Consider the following 16,009-nt stretch of genomic DNA (forward strand, 5'->3'; position numbering starts at 1 on the left):
CGAGCCCAGCGGCCAATCCGACAGTTGTCACTTTTATGACACTTACGGTGACACTGTCACGTGACACAATTTTGGAGCAAGACAGACAGACAGACAGAATAAGGCAATTATATATATAGATTAATTGTATATTCTCTGACTACAAAGGAAAAACTTGGTGACAGATTCCCTTTTATATAAAGCACAATCTAATTTTTTATTGTTATTGGCATAACATTATGTCATGTTAAATCAGTGTTTGGAACTATCTGTGAAATCTGGGTAAGTGCAGATATTGTTTTCTGTGTCAAGAAAGTAAAAATGGATAGCTACTTAAAAATTGTTCAATATTGTTTATTTAGTCTATGTGCAAGCATTTCACTTTCAGATTATTTTCTACAGATAGATAAATACACCACCCGAACACAAGACAATGATCATGGGGGGGGAGGTCTGGTGGGGCATGTGACTCGGGTGCAGCGGTCATGGGGTGCCGTCGGGCTGCCTGATGCTGCACTCTGAGAGTCCCCCTGTGGCTGCATTTTTCCACCCCTGTGGTAGGAGCCGGCTATTCTGAGTCCCGGCTGTAAAGAAAGTGCAGTGCGCAGTGGGTCCCTGTGATCAATTTTACTTGTATCTTTTAGGTGCGAGTACAATTGGCCCCTGACACTTCCTGGTCAGCGGGACAAGTGTCATTCAACAGAAATTGTCGCAGCTACCCACCCCTGGGCCTCAGCCGTGTTGCTTATGTAGACGGCAGACGGTAATCCCCCACATACACTGGGCAGGTGGTGATTATCCCCCAAGCAGAAAAAGTTCCTGGATAGAATCCAACAATAGACATTGGGCAGCACTCACCAGCGTCCAGTAAAAAAGACTTTATTTATTCATGGTGCAGGTAAAAAAGCAGAAGCAGAGTTGACAGCAGGGCCCCCTCACGGACGACAGCCGATTCGCGTGTACTCACGCTTCCTCGGGTCCATATGGGACAGGCATAGACCACCGCCTTATGAGGGGGTTGTGTCCATTCTACATCACTGCCCAATTAAAAACAGCTGAGAAGTGTAACACATCAAGCAAGTGCAACTTGCCAATAACATATATATAGTTACATAGTTACTTAGGTTGAAAAAAGATCTAGGTCCACATCAAGTGGACAATCCAAAAGAACCGTCCACATATACATAAATATCAGAAAGGACACATGTTAGTCATACAAAACAAACATTTTTTACAGAAAAACTGAAAGATCATTTTTGTCATTTAAACCCAAATTACCTTGGGCTCTGTACTTGATAATAAGTAGAGATGAGCGAACCGGTCGTGGTTCGGCTCGAGTTCGGTTCGTCGAACGGAGGACTCGTTCGAGTTAAGTTTGTCGAACGTTCGACGAACCGAACTCGAACCGCATAGGAAACAATGGCAGGCAATCACAAACACATAAAAACACCTAGAAAACACCCTCAAAGGTGTCCAAAAGGTGACAAACAACTCACAACACAACACAAACACATGGGAAAGTGACAAGGACATATACTTATGCGAAAACAAAAGAGCTGGACAAGGAAAAAGAGGAGGAGACACAGATATAGGCATGGCACGCCCTTCTAAAATCATGTAAAACACCGCAAGGTGACTCCAAGCGGAGTCTCCCTTTTTTTCCAAAAATTGGGCCCTACAGACACCCCATCAGTGGCAGCACTTGTGCCCTAGTTATAAACAAGATGTTTTGATTTGCATCAAGCACATTCAAAAATACGCCATCCTTAACCGTCCCCAGGATGACACCGGGGTAGGTAGCAAAGTCTTTGTTGAACCATGACTTGTTCATCTTGGCTCCTTTTAAAAAACACAGCAAGCAAGGGTTACTCCAAGCGGAGTCTCCCTTTTTCCAAAAATTGGGCCCCACACACACCCACCCCTTCAGTGGCAGCAGTTGTGCCGCAGTTGTACACTTCACAGCTAGATTTGCATCAAGCTCATTCAAAAATACGCCATTCTTAACCGTCCCCAGGATGACAACGGGATAGATAGCAAAGTCTTTCCTGATCCCAGCTCTGTTCATCTTGGCTCCTTTTTAAAAACACTGTAAGCAAGGGTTACTCCAAGCGGAGTCTCCTTTTTTTCCAAAAATTGGACCCCACAGTAGAGTTGAGCGCGGTTCGCGGTTCGAGGTTCTCCAGTTCGCGGCTCGAGTGATTTTGGGGGCTGTTCTAGATAGAACTAGAACTCGAGCTTTTTGCTAAAGCTCGATAGTTCTAGATACGTTCGAGAACGGTTCTAGCAGCAAAAAGCAGGGCTTTTTACAGCTACAGTGTGCAGGAGCCATCGCTGGCAGCCTGCCAGAAGCTGGTAACCAAGATAAACATCGGGTATCCAAGCAAAGCGCTTTGATTAGTAACCCGATGTTTATCCTAGTTACGTGCAGGAAGCCCACACTTCCCCGCTCAGCTCGCTCCGCCCCCTCCTGCACGCGGCATGTACACATAACATACATACACGTCCTCAGCCATGCAGTCCACGACACTGACGTCCTCCTGGCACTCTGCACACATGGTCCCGCTCGGCTTACCTGCGGTGATGAAGTCCCGACCTCAGCTCTGTCACTGTCCTCCATGGCCGCCGCTTGTCACATCACCTTCTCTCGCTTCCAACCCGAGACTGACTAGCGGTGATGTCACGGGCCTCTCGCGATACTTGGCTGTGAAGGCGGCGGTCATTGAACTCAGTGACAGGTGCTGTCGGCAGTGCAGGAGATCAGCGCAGGTAATGTACCTCGCTGACAGCAGCACTTGTCATGCCCTGCAGTGACCTGGGCTGACCCATTGATGTTAGCTCAGGTCACTGCACTGCTCTCCCAGCCAATGGGGAACATCCTGCTCTTCATTGACTGGGACAGTGTGGATCGTCATGGCAACCCCTTGGATCACACCAGACCTGGATTTGTTTTTCTTTCTAATAAATTGGTTAAAGAGGGAATGTATTGGGGAGTATTTTTTCAAATAAAAATGTGTTTGTCGTCTATTTTATTTTATTACTGACTGGGTTGGTGATGTCGGGTATCTGATAGACGCCTGACCTCGCCAACCCCAGGGCTTGATGCCAGGTGACATTACACATCTGGTATTAACCCCATATATTACCCCGTTTGCCACCGCACCAGGGCGCGGGATGAGCTGGGGCGAAGCACCAGGATTGGCACATCTAATGGATGCGCCACTTCTGGGGCGGCTGCGGCCTGCTATTTTTAGGCTGGGGAGAGTCCAATAACCATGGACCTCCCTTGTCTGAGAATATCAGACCCCAGCTGTCTGCTTTACCTTGGCTGGTGATCCAATTTTGGGGGGACCCCTACGTGTTTTTTTTTTTTAATTATTTATTTATTTTAAAATAACAGCGTGGGGTGCTCTCAGTTTTGGATTACCAGCCAAGGTGAGGTTGCCAGCTGTGGTCTGCAGGCTGCAGCCGTCTGCTTTACCCTAGCTGGCTACAAAAATAGGGGGAACCCTACGTCATTTTTTTTTTTTCATTTTTTTGGCTAAATACAAAGCTAAGCACCCCTTAGTGCCACATGAAAGGCACCAAAGGGTGCAAAATTACAAAATGCAGGAGAGTGGGACATTATGTGTCTTTCTGCCATTATAATGACAGAAAAGACTGATATGAAGTGCACAAGAAAATCACCAGAGCGCTCTACGCTGTGAAAAGCAGTAGAAAATGGCACTGGAGTGAACATGTGACCGCCTCATGTAGGATGAAGCTATGGATCCTAGGTAAATTTATGCATTTACCCTCCTTCAGTTTTTTTTGCAGTACACAAAAAAAACGGAAGGCACACGGATGACAAACAGATGACATACGGACCGTCTACGGAACGGAAACGGATGCCACACGGATGCACCCGTGAAAAAAAACGGACTGTTTTTTGCAGACCGCAAAAATGGATCGGTCGTGTTAATGTAGCCTTATTCTGATCTGCCGTTTATAAACAGCAGGCAGACATAAGTGAATAACGCCCCCCAGCGTCAGAAAATCTCCGGGGTTTCAGGGCTAGCTGAGACCCTGGAGATCATGATTCAGGACGGTTTTTCCGGTCCCCGCTCACATGATCACAGGTATACACCGTACACCGATGATCACGTTACAGTAAATGACAGCGCCGGTAAAAAATTATTTATCTCCCATCTGGCATGAACAAACATGATAAATCTCCTCCCCGGTCCCCTCCGGTCCCCCGGTGTCGCCAAAGTGCCCCCCCTGATGCCCTCCCAGAAATCCAAGATGGCCGCACGCACAGCAGCGCGCCGGCCGCATTCACCCTACTCCTCTGATTTCTGTTGCATGTGCCATGACACATGCGACAGAAAACTCCTCCCCAGGCCCTGCCAGGTCACCCCCTATAACCCCACCGGTGTTCCCCGGTGTCCCACGGTACCTGTACAGCGTTGATCCCCCCACGGCCCTCTCCTTCACAATAGACGCTGCCGCATGCACAGAGCGGCTGTCAGCTCAGCTTCCTGTGTTCAGACACAGTGAGTGGTGGTTATACATCTGTAAGCTAAATGGGCGGCACGGTGGCTCAGTGGTTAGCACTGCAGTCTTGCAGCGCTGAGGTCCTGGGTTCAATTCTCACTAAGGACACCATCTGCAAGGAGTTTGTATGTTCTCCCCGTGTTTGCGTGGGTTTCCTCCCACACTCCAAAGACATACAGCGCTATGGAATTAATAACGCTATATAAATGAATAAATTATTATTATTACTGCAATGCCCTGCTCATGAGGTAAGGAACATAATTGATCAGGAGAGCTATATTCTACATTTCCAAATGGAGGGATTTGCTTTTATAGTTTCCCTGCTGAACGACTACCAAACATGAGAGTCTGTTATACGCCACAAGAAAACACATCTAAATAGCGAGCTCTGTTGTTAAGTATTCATTCAGCTGGATAACTGGACTTAAAGGGGTATTCCATCTCCAAGATCCTATCCCCAATAAGAAGTAGGTGGAATAGCAATAATATCAGCAAATACCAATATTTGGAAATGTAGAATAGTTCTCCTGATTAGGCATGCCCTTACATCATGAGCAGGGCATTGCAGCTTTGGTAGCAACCATTACGACATGGACTCTGCTGCTGTAGACCCGGGGAGAGTGAGTGCAGATTTATTGCACCCACACTCCTCACATGAAGGGTCCGCACTCCTAGAAAATGGGGGATATGTTCCCTGAGTGTCCCCCCCCCCATATTCTAGACGGTCCAGAGTCGTCGTGGGACCCCTTTATTTTTTTTCTTACAATAAATTGGTGAAAGAGGAAATATTTTGGGGACTGTTTTTTCAAATACATTTCTTTTGTCGATTTTATTTTATTTATTTTTTTTTTGTTAGTACTGACAGTTTATGATGTTGGGTATCTAATAGACGCCATGACATCACAAACTGCTGGGCTTGATCTCAGGTGACTTTACAGCTAGTATCAACCCGATTTATTACCCCGTTTGCCACTGCACCAGGGCACGGGATGAGCTGGGGTGAAGCGCCAGGATTGGCGCATCTAGTGGATGCGCCACGTCTGGGGTGCCTGCGGCCTGCTATTTTTAGGCTGTGAAGGCCCAATAACTATGGACCTTCCCACCCTGAGAATACCAGACCACAGCTGTCCGCTTTACCTTGGCTGGTGATCCAATTTGGGGGGACTCTACTATTATTGTGTAATTATTAATATTTATAAAATAATTATAAAAAAAGAGCCTGGGGGGACCTCCACATTGGATCCCCAACCACGGTAAAGCTGCCAGCTGTAGTTTTCAGGCTACAGCCGTCTGCTTTACCCTAGCTGGCTATCAAAAATGGGGGGACCCAACGTCATTTTTTTTTTAACTATTTTTTAAATAGAAAAAATTAATGGGCTTCCCTGTATTTTTATTGCCAACCAAGGTAACGGCAGGCAGATGGGGGTGGCAACCCATAGCTGTCTGCTTTATCTGCGCTGAGAATCAAAAATACCGCGGAGCGCTACGTCATTTTTTTTAAAGATTTATTTTTACAGCACTGTGATGTCCAGCATTCAAAATACAGGGAAGCCCATTTTGTTTTTAGTTATTTAAATAAATAATTAAAAAAAATATATATGGGCTCCCGCTGCATTTTTTGTATTGCTAGCTAAGGGTAATCCAAGCAGCTACTGGCTGCTAACCCCCACTGCTTGGTGTTACCTTCACTGGCAATGGAAAATCCAGGGAAGCATTTTTTATTTTTTTTGCCAAAAAACTACAAAAAAAGGACGTGAGCTTCGCCATATTTTTGTATGCTAGCCAGGTATAGCAGGCAGGTGCTGGAAGAGTTGGATACAGTGCCAGAAGATGGCGCTTCTATGAAAGTGCCATTTTCTGAGGCGGCTGCAGACTGCAATTCGCAGCAGTGGGGCCCAGAAAGCTCAGGCCAACCTGTGCTGCGGATTCCAATCCCCAGCTGCCTAGTTGTACCTGGCTGGACACAAAAATGGGGCGAAGCCTACGTCATTTGTTTTCTAATTATCTCATGAAATTCATGAAATAATAAAAAAAGGGCTTCCCTTTATTTTTGGTTCCCAGCCGGGTACAAATAGGCAACTGGGGGTTGGGGGCAGCCGTAACTGCCTGCTGTACCTGGCTAGCATACAAAAATATGGCGAAGCCCACATAATTTTTTCAGGGGGCAAAAAACTTCTGCATACAGTCCTGGATGGAGTATGCTGAGCCTTGTAGTTCTGCAGCTGCTGTCTGTCTGTATGGAGAAGAGCAGACAGCAGCTGCAGAACTACAAGGCTCAGCATACTCCATCCAGGACTGTATGCAGAAGTTTTTTGCCCCCTGAAAAAATTATGTGGGCTTCGCCATATTTTTGTATGCTAGCCAGGAACAGCAGGCAGCCACGGGCTGCCTCCAACCCCCAGTTGCCTATTTGTACCCGGCTGGGAACCAAAAATATAGGGAAGCCCGTTTTTTTTAATTATTTCACTTATTTCATGAAATAATTAAAAATCAAATTACGTGGGCTTCGCCCCATTTTTGTGTCCAGCCGAGTACAACTAGGCAGCTGGGGATTGGAATCCGCAGCACAGGTTAGCCCGAGAGTTCTGGGCGCCTCTGCTGCGAATTGCAGTCCGCAGCCGCCCCAGAAAATGGCGCTCTCATAGAAGAGCAATCATCTGGCGCTGTATCCAACTCTTCCAACAGCCCTGAAGCCGGGTGGCTTGTTGGGTAATAATGAGTTAATACTAGCTTTGTTTTACTAGCTAGTATTAAGCCAGAGAGTCTTAATGTCAGGCACGTTTGACCCGGCCATTAAGAATCTCCAATAAAGGGTTAAAAAAAACACCACACAGAGAAAAAATACTTTAATAGAAATAAATACACAGACACATTAGAGACTCCATCTTTATTACCCCCTGTCAGCCCTCCACGATCCATGGTCTTCTGTCTTTCTCGTTCAACAAATGCAGCTCTGCTACATCACTGCTGCATGGGGGAAGATGCTGCTGCTCCCCGTGCAGCCTTCACTCCGTGAGTGATCAGTGCTGCTGGCTGTCAGCAGTAACACTGACGGACACGTTACCATAGCAACGGTGCTCCCGGAGCCGCGGTTAGCGGTGACGTCACCGCTAACTGCGTTGCTATGGCAACGGTGATCTCCGTTAATGACCGGCTATGTCAGCCGGTCCCTAACGGAATTGGGAGTCAACCGTGTGCTAGAGCATGTCGACGGTACACGGCGATACACAAATGTGCACCGTGTACCGGAGAGATGCACTCGCAGGTCTTACATGACGCGTCATAGTCATGTGACCAGTCTGTAGCCAATGAGATAATAGCCACGTGACTGGTCACATGGCTATTTTGACGTCACGATAGGTCCTGCATCACTGCTGGCAGTGCTGGTCACCGGGTGGATTCAGCGATCATCAGATGGAATAGCGGCAGGAGACAGAGTGCAGGAGGGATCGCGGGGACTGGTAAGTGTTATGGCAATGTTTATTAACTGTTTGTGTACATTTATCATGCATTTTTATGTGTTTGTGATTGCCTCCCATTATATCCTATAGGTTCGAGTTTGGTTCGTCGAACGTTTGACGAACCGAACTCGAACGAGACTTCCGTTCGGCGAACCGAACTCGAGCCGAACCACGGCCAGTTCGCTCATCTCTACCCCACAGACACCCCATCAGTGGCAGCACTTGTGCCCTAGTTGCAAACAGGATGTTTTGATTTGCATCAAGCACATTAAAAAATACGCCATCCTTAACCGTCCCCAGGATGACACCGGGGTAGGTAGCAAAGTCTTTGCTGAACCATGACTTGTTCACCTTGGCTCCTTTTTAAAAACACTGTAAGCAAGGGTTACTCCAAGCAGAGTCTCCCTTTTTTCCAAAAATTGGGCCCCACACACACCCACCCCTTCAGTGGCAGCACTTGTGCCCCAGTTGTACACTTTACAGGTAGATTTGCATCGAGCACATTAAAAAATACGCCATACTTAACCGTTCCCAGGATGACCCCGGGGTATGTAGCAAAGTCTTTGCTGAACCATGACTTGTTCATCTTGGCTCCTTTTTAAAAACACGGCAAGCAAGGGTTACTCCAAGCGGAGTCTCCCTTTTTTCCAAAAATTGGGCCCCACACACACCCACCCCTTCAGTGGCAGCAGTTGTGCCCCAGTTGTACACTTTACAGCTAGATTTGCATCAAGCACATTCAAAAATGCGCCATTCTTAACCGTCCCCAGGATGACACCGGGGTAGGTAGCTAAGTCTTTCCTGATCCCAGCTCTGTTCATCTTGGATCATTTTTAAAAAACACAGCAAGCAAGGGTTACTCCAAGCGGAGTCTCCTTTTTTTCCAAAAATTGGGCCCCACTGACACCCCATCAGTGGCAGCACTTGTGCCCTAGTTGCAAACAGGATGTTTTGATTTGCATCAAGCACATTCCAAATCCACAAGCATTTACTCTCCCCAGGATGACACAGGGGTAGTAAATTCCTTGTGAATCCATGACTTGTTCATTTTGATGAACGTTAGTCTGTCCACATTGTCACTGGACAGACGCGTGCGCTTATCTGTCAGCACACACCCAGAAGCACTGAAGACACGTTCAGAGACAACGCTGGCAGCTGGACACGACAATCTCCAAGGCGTAAGTTGAGAGCTCTGGCCATTTTTCAAGATTTGAAGCCCAAAATGAGCAAGGCTCCATCTGCAAAGTCATGGCATCAATGTTCATTTGGAGATACTCCTGTATCATCCTCTCCAGCCGTTGACTATGTCCAGACTTTTTGTCTCTGGTGGCCTTGCAAAGGACGGTCTAAAAAAATTATGAAAAGATTCCATAAAATTGCTGTTACCAGCACCAGATACGGTGCTACTGGTACGGGTAGACTGTTGAAGATGACGAGACCGTCCCATGTTTGTCAAGTTACAACTGGGAGATTCACTCCCTGCACCTGCACGGTTGTTTGGTGGAAAAGCCGAGCTAAGATCGAGTAACAGCTTCTGCTGATACTCCTGCATACATGCGTCCCTTTCTATGGCTGGAATTATGTCACAAAATTTGGACTTGTACCGGAGATCTAATAGTGTGGCAAGCCAGTAGTCATCATCACTTCTAATTTTGACAATACGAGGGTCATGTTGGAGGTAGTGCAGCAAGAAGGCGCTCATGTGTCTTGCGCAGCCATGCGAACCAAGTCCACGCTGTGTTTGTGGCATAGAGGTGCTAACCGTTCCTTCTTCCTCTGACATCTCCCCCCAACCTCTTTCAACAGAAATTTGACCAAGGTCTTCCTCATCCGCTGAGTCTTCCATGTCCATGGACAGTTCGTCCTCCATTTCTTCATGTTCTCCTGCACCTTCCTCAACATTTCGCCTGCTACCATGCGCCCTTGTTGATCCCTGTCCCCCATGGTCCCATGCCTGCCGCGTTGGTGATGATGAACGTCTGGACCTTGGTGATGTTGTTGTGTCTTGCGCATATGAATCCTCCTGTAGTTCCTCCCCTTCCTGTTGTCTCACCCCCTGACTCCGAATAGTATTTAGCGTGTGCTCCAGCATGTAAATGACTGGAATTATCATGCTGATAATGGCATTGTCAGCGCTAAACATATTCGTCGCCATGTCGAAACTGTGCAGAAGGGTGCATAGGTCCTTGATCCGAGACCACTCCATCAGGGTGATCTGCCCCACCTCTGCATCTCGTTGGCCCAGGCTATACGTCATGACGTATTGCACCAGGGCTCGGCGGTGCTGCCACAGTCGCTGTAATATGTGGAGAGTCGAATTCCAGCGTGTCGCCACATCGCATTTCAGGCGATGAACCGGCAGGCCAAAAGACTTCTGGAGCGATGCAAGTCGCTCAGCTGCGGCGGTTGAACGGCGGAAGTGAGCAGACAGTTTTCGTGCCCTGGTCAGAAGGCCATCTAGGCTGGGATAGTGTGTTAAAAATTGCTGGACAACAAGGTTCAACACGTGAGCCATACAAGGCACGTGTGTCACCTTGCCCAGGCGAAGGGCCGCACCCATGTTTGCAGCATTGTCGCACACGGCCTTACCAGGCTGCAGGTTGAGTGGAGACAACCATTTATTAAACTCAGTCTGCAGAGCTGCCCACAACTCATCCGCTGTGTGACTCCTATTTCCAAGACATGTCAAGCTAAAGACCGCCTGATGCCGTTGCACTCTGCTGCCAGCATAGTAATGAGGGGTGCGTGATTCCTTCTGCGCAGTGAGAACGCTGGTGGCCTGACAAGGCAGGCTTGAGGTGGAGGACCCAGATGAGGTGGAGGAGGCAGAAGCAGTGGCGGAACTTGGACAGACAGAGGATTGACACACAAGTCGTGGGGACGGCAAGACTTGTGCAGCAGACCCTTCACCATCTATCACCATAGTTACCCAGTGCCCAGTCAGCGACATGTAACGTCCCTGTCCATGCTTACTGGTCCAAGTATCGGTGGTGAAATGCACCCGTTGACACACAGAGTTTCTCAAGGAAGCGGTGATGTTGTGTGCGACATGCTGGTGTAGCGCGGGCACACCTTTCTTAGAGAAGTAGTGGCGACTGGGGCACAGCGACAGACATAAGGTCTCTAAAATCCTGTGTGTCCACCAGGCGGAAAGGCAGCATTTCGGTAGCCAAGAGCTTACAGAGGGATAAAGTCAACCTCTTAGCTTTGTCATGGGTCGCAGGAAATGGCCTTTTATTTGTCCACATCTGAGGGACAGAGATCTGGCTGCTGTGTGTAGACGGTGTTGAGTAGGGTGTCCCTGAATAAATGCACGTTTATGAGGAAAGTGCAGGCGTAGACATGATGTCGCCTTCATCCAACGTTGGTGCTATCGATGTCTGAGAGAGCTGTACACACGTACTTGTTTCCCCTTCCAAACCAACTGACGACCTACCAAGCAAACTGCCTGTTGCGGTTACAGTGGTGGAAGTTGTGCGTGGAAAACCAGGTGTGACAGCTGTCCCCACAGTCCTAGAAGATGAAGAGCGAGCGGATGCACTAGAAGGGGCAGGCGGTGGATGGTTCGCTCCGCTAGGCCGCATTGCAGCACGGTGAGCTTCCCACCGGGACATATGATATTTATTCATGTGACGATTCATGGAAGAAGTTGTCAAACTGCTGAGGTTTTGCCCTCTACTAACAGAATCATGACAAATGTTACAGATCACATAATTTGGGCGATCTTTTGCTATGTCAAAAAAGGACCAGGCTAGGCAAGGCTAAGAGGGCATGCGACCTGCTGATCCACCCCGACTAGTGCTCAGAGGCACAGTGGTGGCTGAGGATGCAGTTGTAGACGTGCTACCAGTACTCCGACTCTGTCCAGGAAGGCGCAAGGTAACTTCGTCGTCAGTTGCATCCTCCTCCACCGTCTCTGTTGACCTCCTCGAGGGCCTGACTGTGGGTTGACAGTAGGTGGGATCTAGAACTTCCTCATCAATTGTTGTGTTTGCACTCCCCTCACCCTCAGACCGAGCCTCTTCTTGCCCTGACCGAATATTTAAGTTGTCATTCCAATCTGGTATCTGCGTCTCATCGTCATCAGTATGTTCCTCATTGTCTATAACAACAGGTGTTACAGTTTGTGAAAAAGGGTCAACATTATGCTCAGAAACTTGGTCCTCACGGCCTGAATCAGAGTCACAAAGGTTCTGGGCATCACTGCAGACCATTTCCTGGTCTGTACTCACTGTAGCTTGGGAGCAGACCTCTGATTCCCAGGCTATAGTGTGACTGAACAGCTCTGCAGACTCAGCCATCTCAGTTCAACCATACTGTGCAGGGCGGATGGAGACTTCAGAGCTGGGAGAAAGCAAGTTTGATTGGGATGACAACTCAGAGGACTGGTGTTGTTTGGATGCGGTAGTTGAGGTGGCGGAGAGGGCACTTGTTGGACCACTTGAGATCCATTCAAGCATTTTTTTTTTTTTGGCCATCATCTACCTTTGTTCCAGTTGTTCGTGTCCGTAAAAAAGGGAGCACATCGGATTGTCCACGGTAAGTAGTAGACATCTTACTTTTGCTGGAAGATGGTCTATCTTCAGCAGATGTTAATGGAGCTCTGCCATCTTCCCCACGGACAAACCCTTTTTTTCCTTTTCCAACACGCCTCTTCCCCTTTCCACCAGCATCTGTCATTTTGCCACTCATTTTGATTGCGACAAGATTGTGCACTTAAAATGTGGTAGTAAAAATTGAGAGGTGGTGTAGATTTCAGCGGTGGTCTAGCTTTATTAACAGCAGAATAAACAACAATAATTATCCCTGACAATGCAACTACGGCCCTTAAACTGGCAGCAGTGTTTACTAGTATAATGGCTTAGTAACAATGAGTTTGAGTGTGCAATGCAGGTAGACGTGCTGCAAATATCTTTGCACTAGTGGGACAATACAGAAGTCCAACAGCCACGTTTAGGATGCCACTAAGTTCACTCAGTGTTTGCTAGTATAATGGCTTAGTAACAATGAGTTTGAGTGTGCAATGCAGGTAGACGTGCTGCAAATATCTTTGCACTAGTGGGACAATACAGAAGTCAAACAGCCACGTTTAGGATGCCACTAAGTTCACTCAGTGTTTGCTAGTATAATGGCTTAGTAACAATGAGTTGGAGTGTGCAAAGGGCAGGAGGGTACAGTGGCAGGGTTGTGGGTCTCTGGGTAGAGGGAAGGAAGCTTGCCTTTCTATCCCTCCTAATGGGGAAATGCAGCGAGGAAATCACTGACCTTAGCTACACAGACGCTGTCATCTTGTGTAGCTGTTAAACTCTGTTTTCACGGACCTGTCACCTATGGCTCTGACCCTGCCGGTATTAGCCCTTAAAAGGACTGATAGAAAGTGCTATCCCTATTCTGTACAGCACTGTGTATAGTACACAGCAGTATCGGAGATAGGCGCTGCGCCAGCGGTGACTGACACCAAGGACGCAGAAGAGATAATGGCGTCCGGATGGGCAGATACTCGTTTTTATAATGCAGGGACATGTGACATGGACATCCTATCACACATGCCGTTGCTTCTCTGGCTAAAAGTACACTTAGCTGTGTGTGTGTCTGGGATTGGCTGACATGCTGGCCCGCCCCACTACACGCACGCGCTTAGGGAAGGAAGACAAGGAAAAAAAAAAAATGGCGATCGCCATTATCCATACAGCAGTGATCTGAATGCGCTGTTCCCGCACACTATACACTGAAATTTCATAATAGTGTGAGCCACAGAGTGACTTACACTATTACAGCGGAAAGCCAGCTAGTAATTATCTGGTCTTTTTGCTGCTAGAACCGTTCTCGAACGTATCTAGAACTATCGAGCTTTAGCAAAAAGCTCGAGTTCTAGTTCTATCTAGAACAGCCCCCAAAATCACTCGAGCCGCGAACTGGAGAACCTCGAACCGCGAACCGCGCTCAACTATAATAATAAGTCTCGCCTCGGCTTGCAACAGCATCCTATGCAGGTCGCCCCCCTGTGGATGTAAACTGATCCTCTCTAAGCCTGCAAACCGCAGGACATTAGGATCTCCATTGTGTGAACTGCGCACATGCTCAATGAGCCGAGGGGAGCCTTTACCAGATTTCACAGAATTATAATGTTCTTTAAACCTGACATACATCGGCCTGATGGTTTTTCCGATGTAAAATAGTCCGCAGCCACAAGAGACCACGTACACGACAAAATTTGTTTTGCATGAAATAAAACGATTGGCGTTATGCACAGAGGATCCAACAGTAATCGATTTACCTGTTATGTGTGAACTGCAGAACTTGCAGTTCCCACACCTATAATTGCCAACGGGGCTATCCCTTTCTAACCAAGTAGATGGCTGCGATAGCCTATTTCTGACCAGTACATCTTTCAGATTACTGCCCCTTCGGTAAGTAACCAGGGGTTTTTTAGCAGTCATTTCGCTGAGATCAGTGTCCTGCTCCAAGATGTGCCAATTTCTGTGTAGGGCGTTTTTTTTATCACAGACTCGAGTGGACCAAATTTAAAATTAAAAATAAATCTACGTGGCTGCACTCTTCTTGGGGGCCGGTCCACGGTGCCAAACATCACGTTCAGCGTGTTTTAATACGCATTTATCAAAAGCAGATCGTATAACATGTTCTGGGTACCCTCTTGCCCTCAATCTTCCCTTTAAGTCCTCCGATTGCTGCAAAAAAAAACGCATTGTTGTTATTGATGCGGCGCAGTCTCATAAACTGACTATATGGAAGTGCATTTTTTGTATGTACCTGGTGAGCACTACCAAAATGCAACAGGGCATTGGAAGCAGTCGGCTTACGGTATACTTTGGTTTGTACACGCCCCTCCTCGATAGTGACAGCAACATCCAAGAAATTTAAAGACTGACCCCCGTAATCTGAGGTGAACGACATATTCATTGTGTTACTAGTATTGAGGTAACTAACAAATTCAGAAAATTGTTCAGGGGAGCCATCCCACACAACGACTATGTCGTCAACATATCTCAGATAAAATTTGATGAACCGGAGGAAAGGATTAGAAGCGGCAAAGACATACTTACTTTCAAAGACTCCCAAAAAAATGTTTGCAAGGGCACAAGCAACGGGCGTACCCATTGCTGTGCCCCCACACTGCAAGAACCACCTGTCCACAAACGTGAACGCATTCTTGCTTAGGATGAAGTCCAAAGCTTCTCCCACAAACTGACAAAAGAGAGAACTCTTCCCACACCTTTTCAAAACATTGTCCACAGCATCTATCCCCATAGCTTGCAGAATACGAGTATACAGACTCTCTACGTCAATTGACGCGAGTGAGAAACTTTCCTGCCAGGTGATACCCTTTACAAAGGAAACAAATTCTCCGGTGTCCTTGCTGTAAGACGGTATACTAGTCAAAACCGGGCGCAACAACCAATCAACATAGTGGGACAGAGGCTCCGTTAAGGAGCCTATGCCCGCCACTATGGGACGGCCCTAGGTCTCTCCTTGTTTTTATGGACCTTGGGGATAAAGTACCAGTGGGGTTTCATGGGAAAAATGGGAAAGAGCCTCTCTGCCAGTTTGGGAGTCAAAAACTCTAACTGTAAGAACTTGTCCAAATGCCGCTTAAGTTGCTTTTTAAACCCATGTGTGGGGTCAGCAGGGAGGGGGGTGTACATACTGGTATCCGACAGCTGACGATTAGCTTCCTCAATATAGTACGCCCGGCTCAGCAGGACCACATTGCCCCCTTTGTCCGCCTCACGGAAAATGGTGTCTCCCCATTGTTTCATTGTCTGAATCGCAGACCACTCAATTTTACTGAGATTGTGAGGGAACTCTGGGTATAGCAACGCATCAGCGTCCTGAAAGACGTCAATCAGGTTACCTGGTGAGGTAGGAGGATACAAATTGGATTTTACCCCTTTGGAGAAGGGGAGAGGGGGAAGAGGGGACAAACCTGGAACCTCTGACTGATCCGGAACTTCATCTACTAAACTGAGAAGCAATCTGGCATCACTGACCGTATCTATCCCAAAAGCTGCGGTGCA

The sequence above is a fragment of the Anomaloglossus baeobatrachus genome, chromosome 6, assembly GCF_048569485.1.
Source record: "Anomaloglossus baeobatrachus isolate aAnoBae1 chromosome 6, aAnoBae1.hap1, whole genome shotgun sequence".
In the NCBI taxonomy this organism is placed as follows: Eukaryota; Metazoa; Chordata; class Amphibia; order Anura; family Aromobatidae; genus Anomaloglossus; species Anomaloglossus baeobatrachus.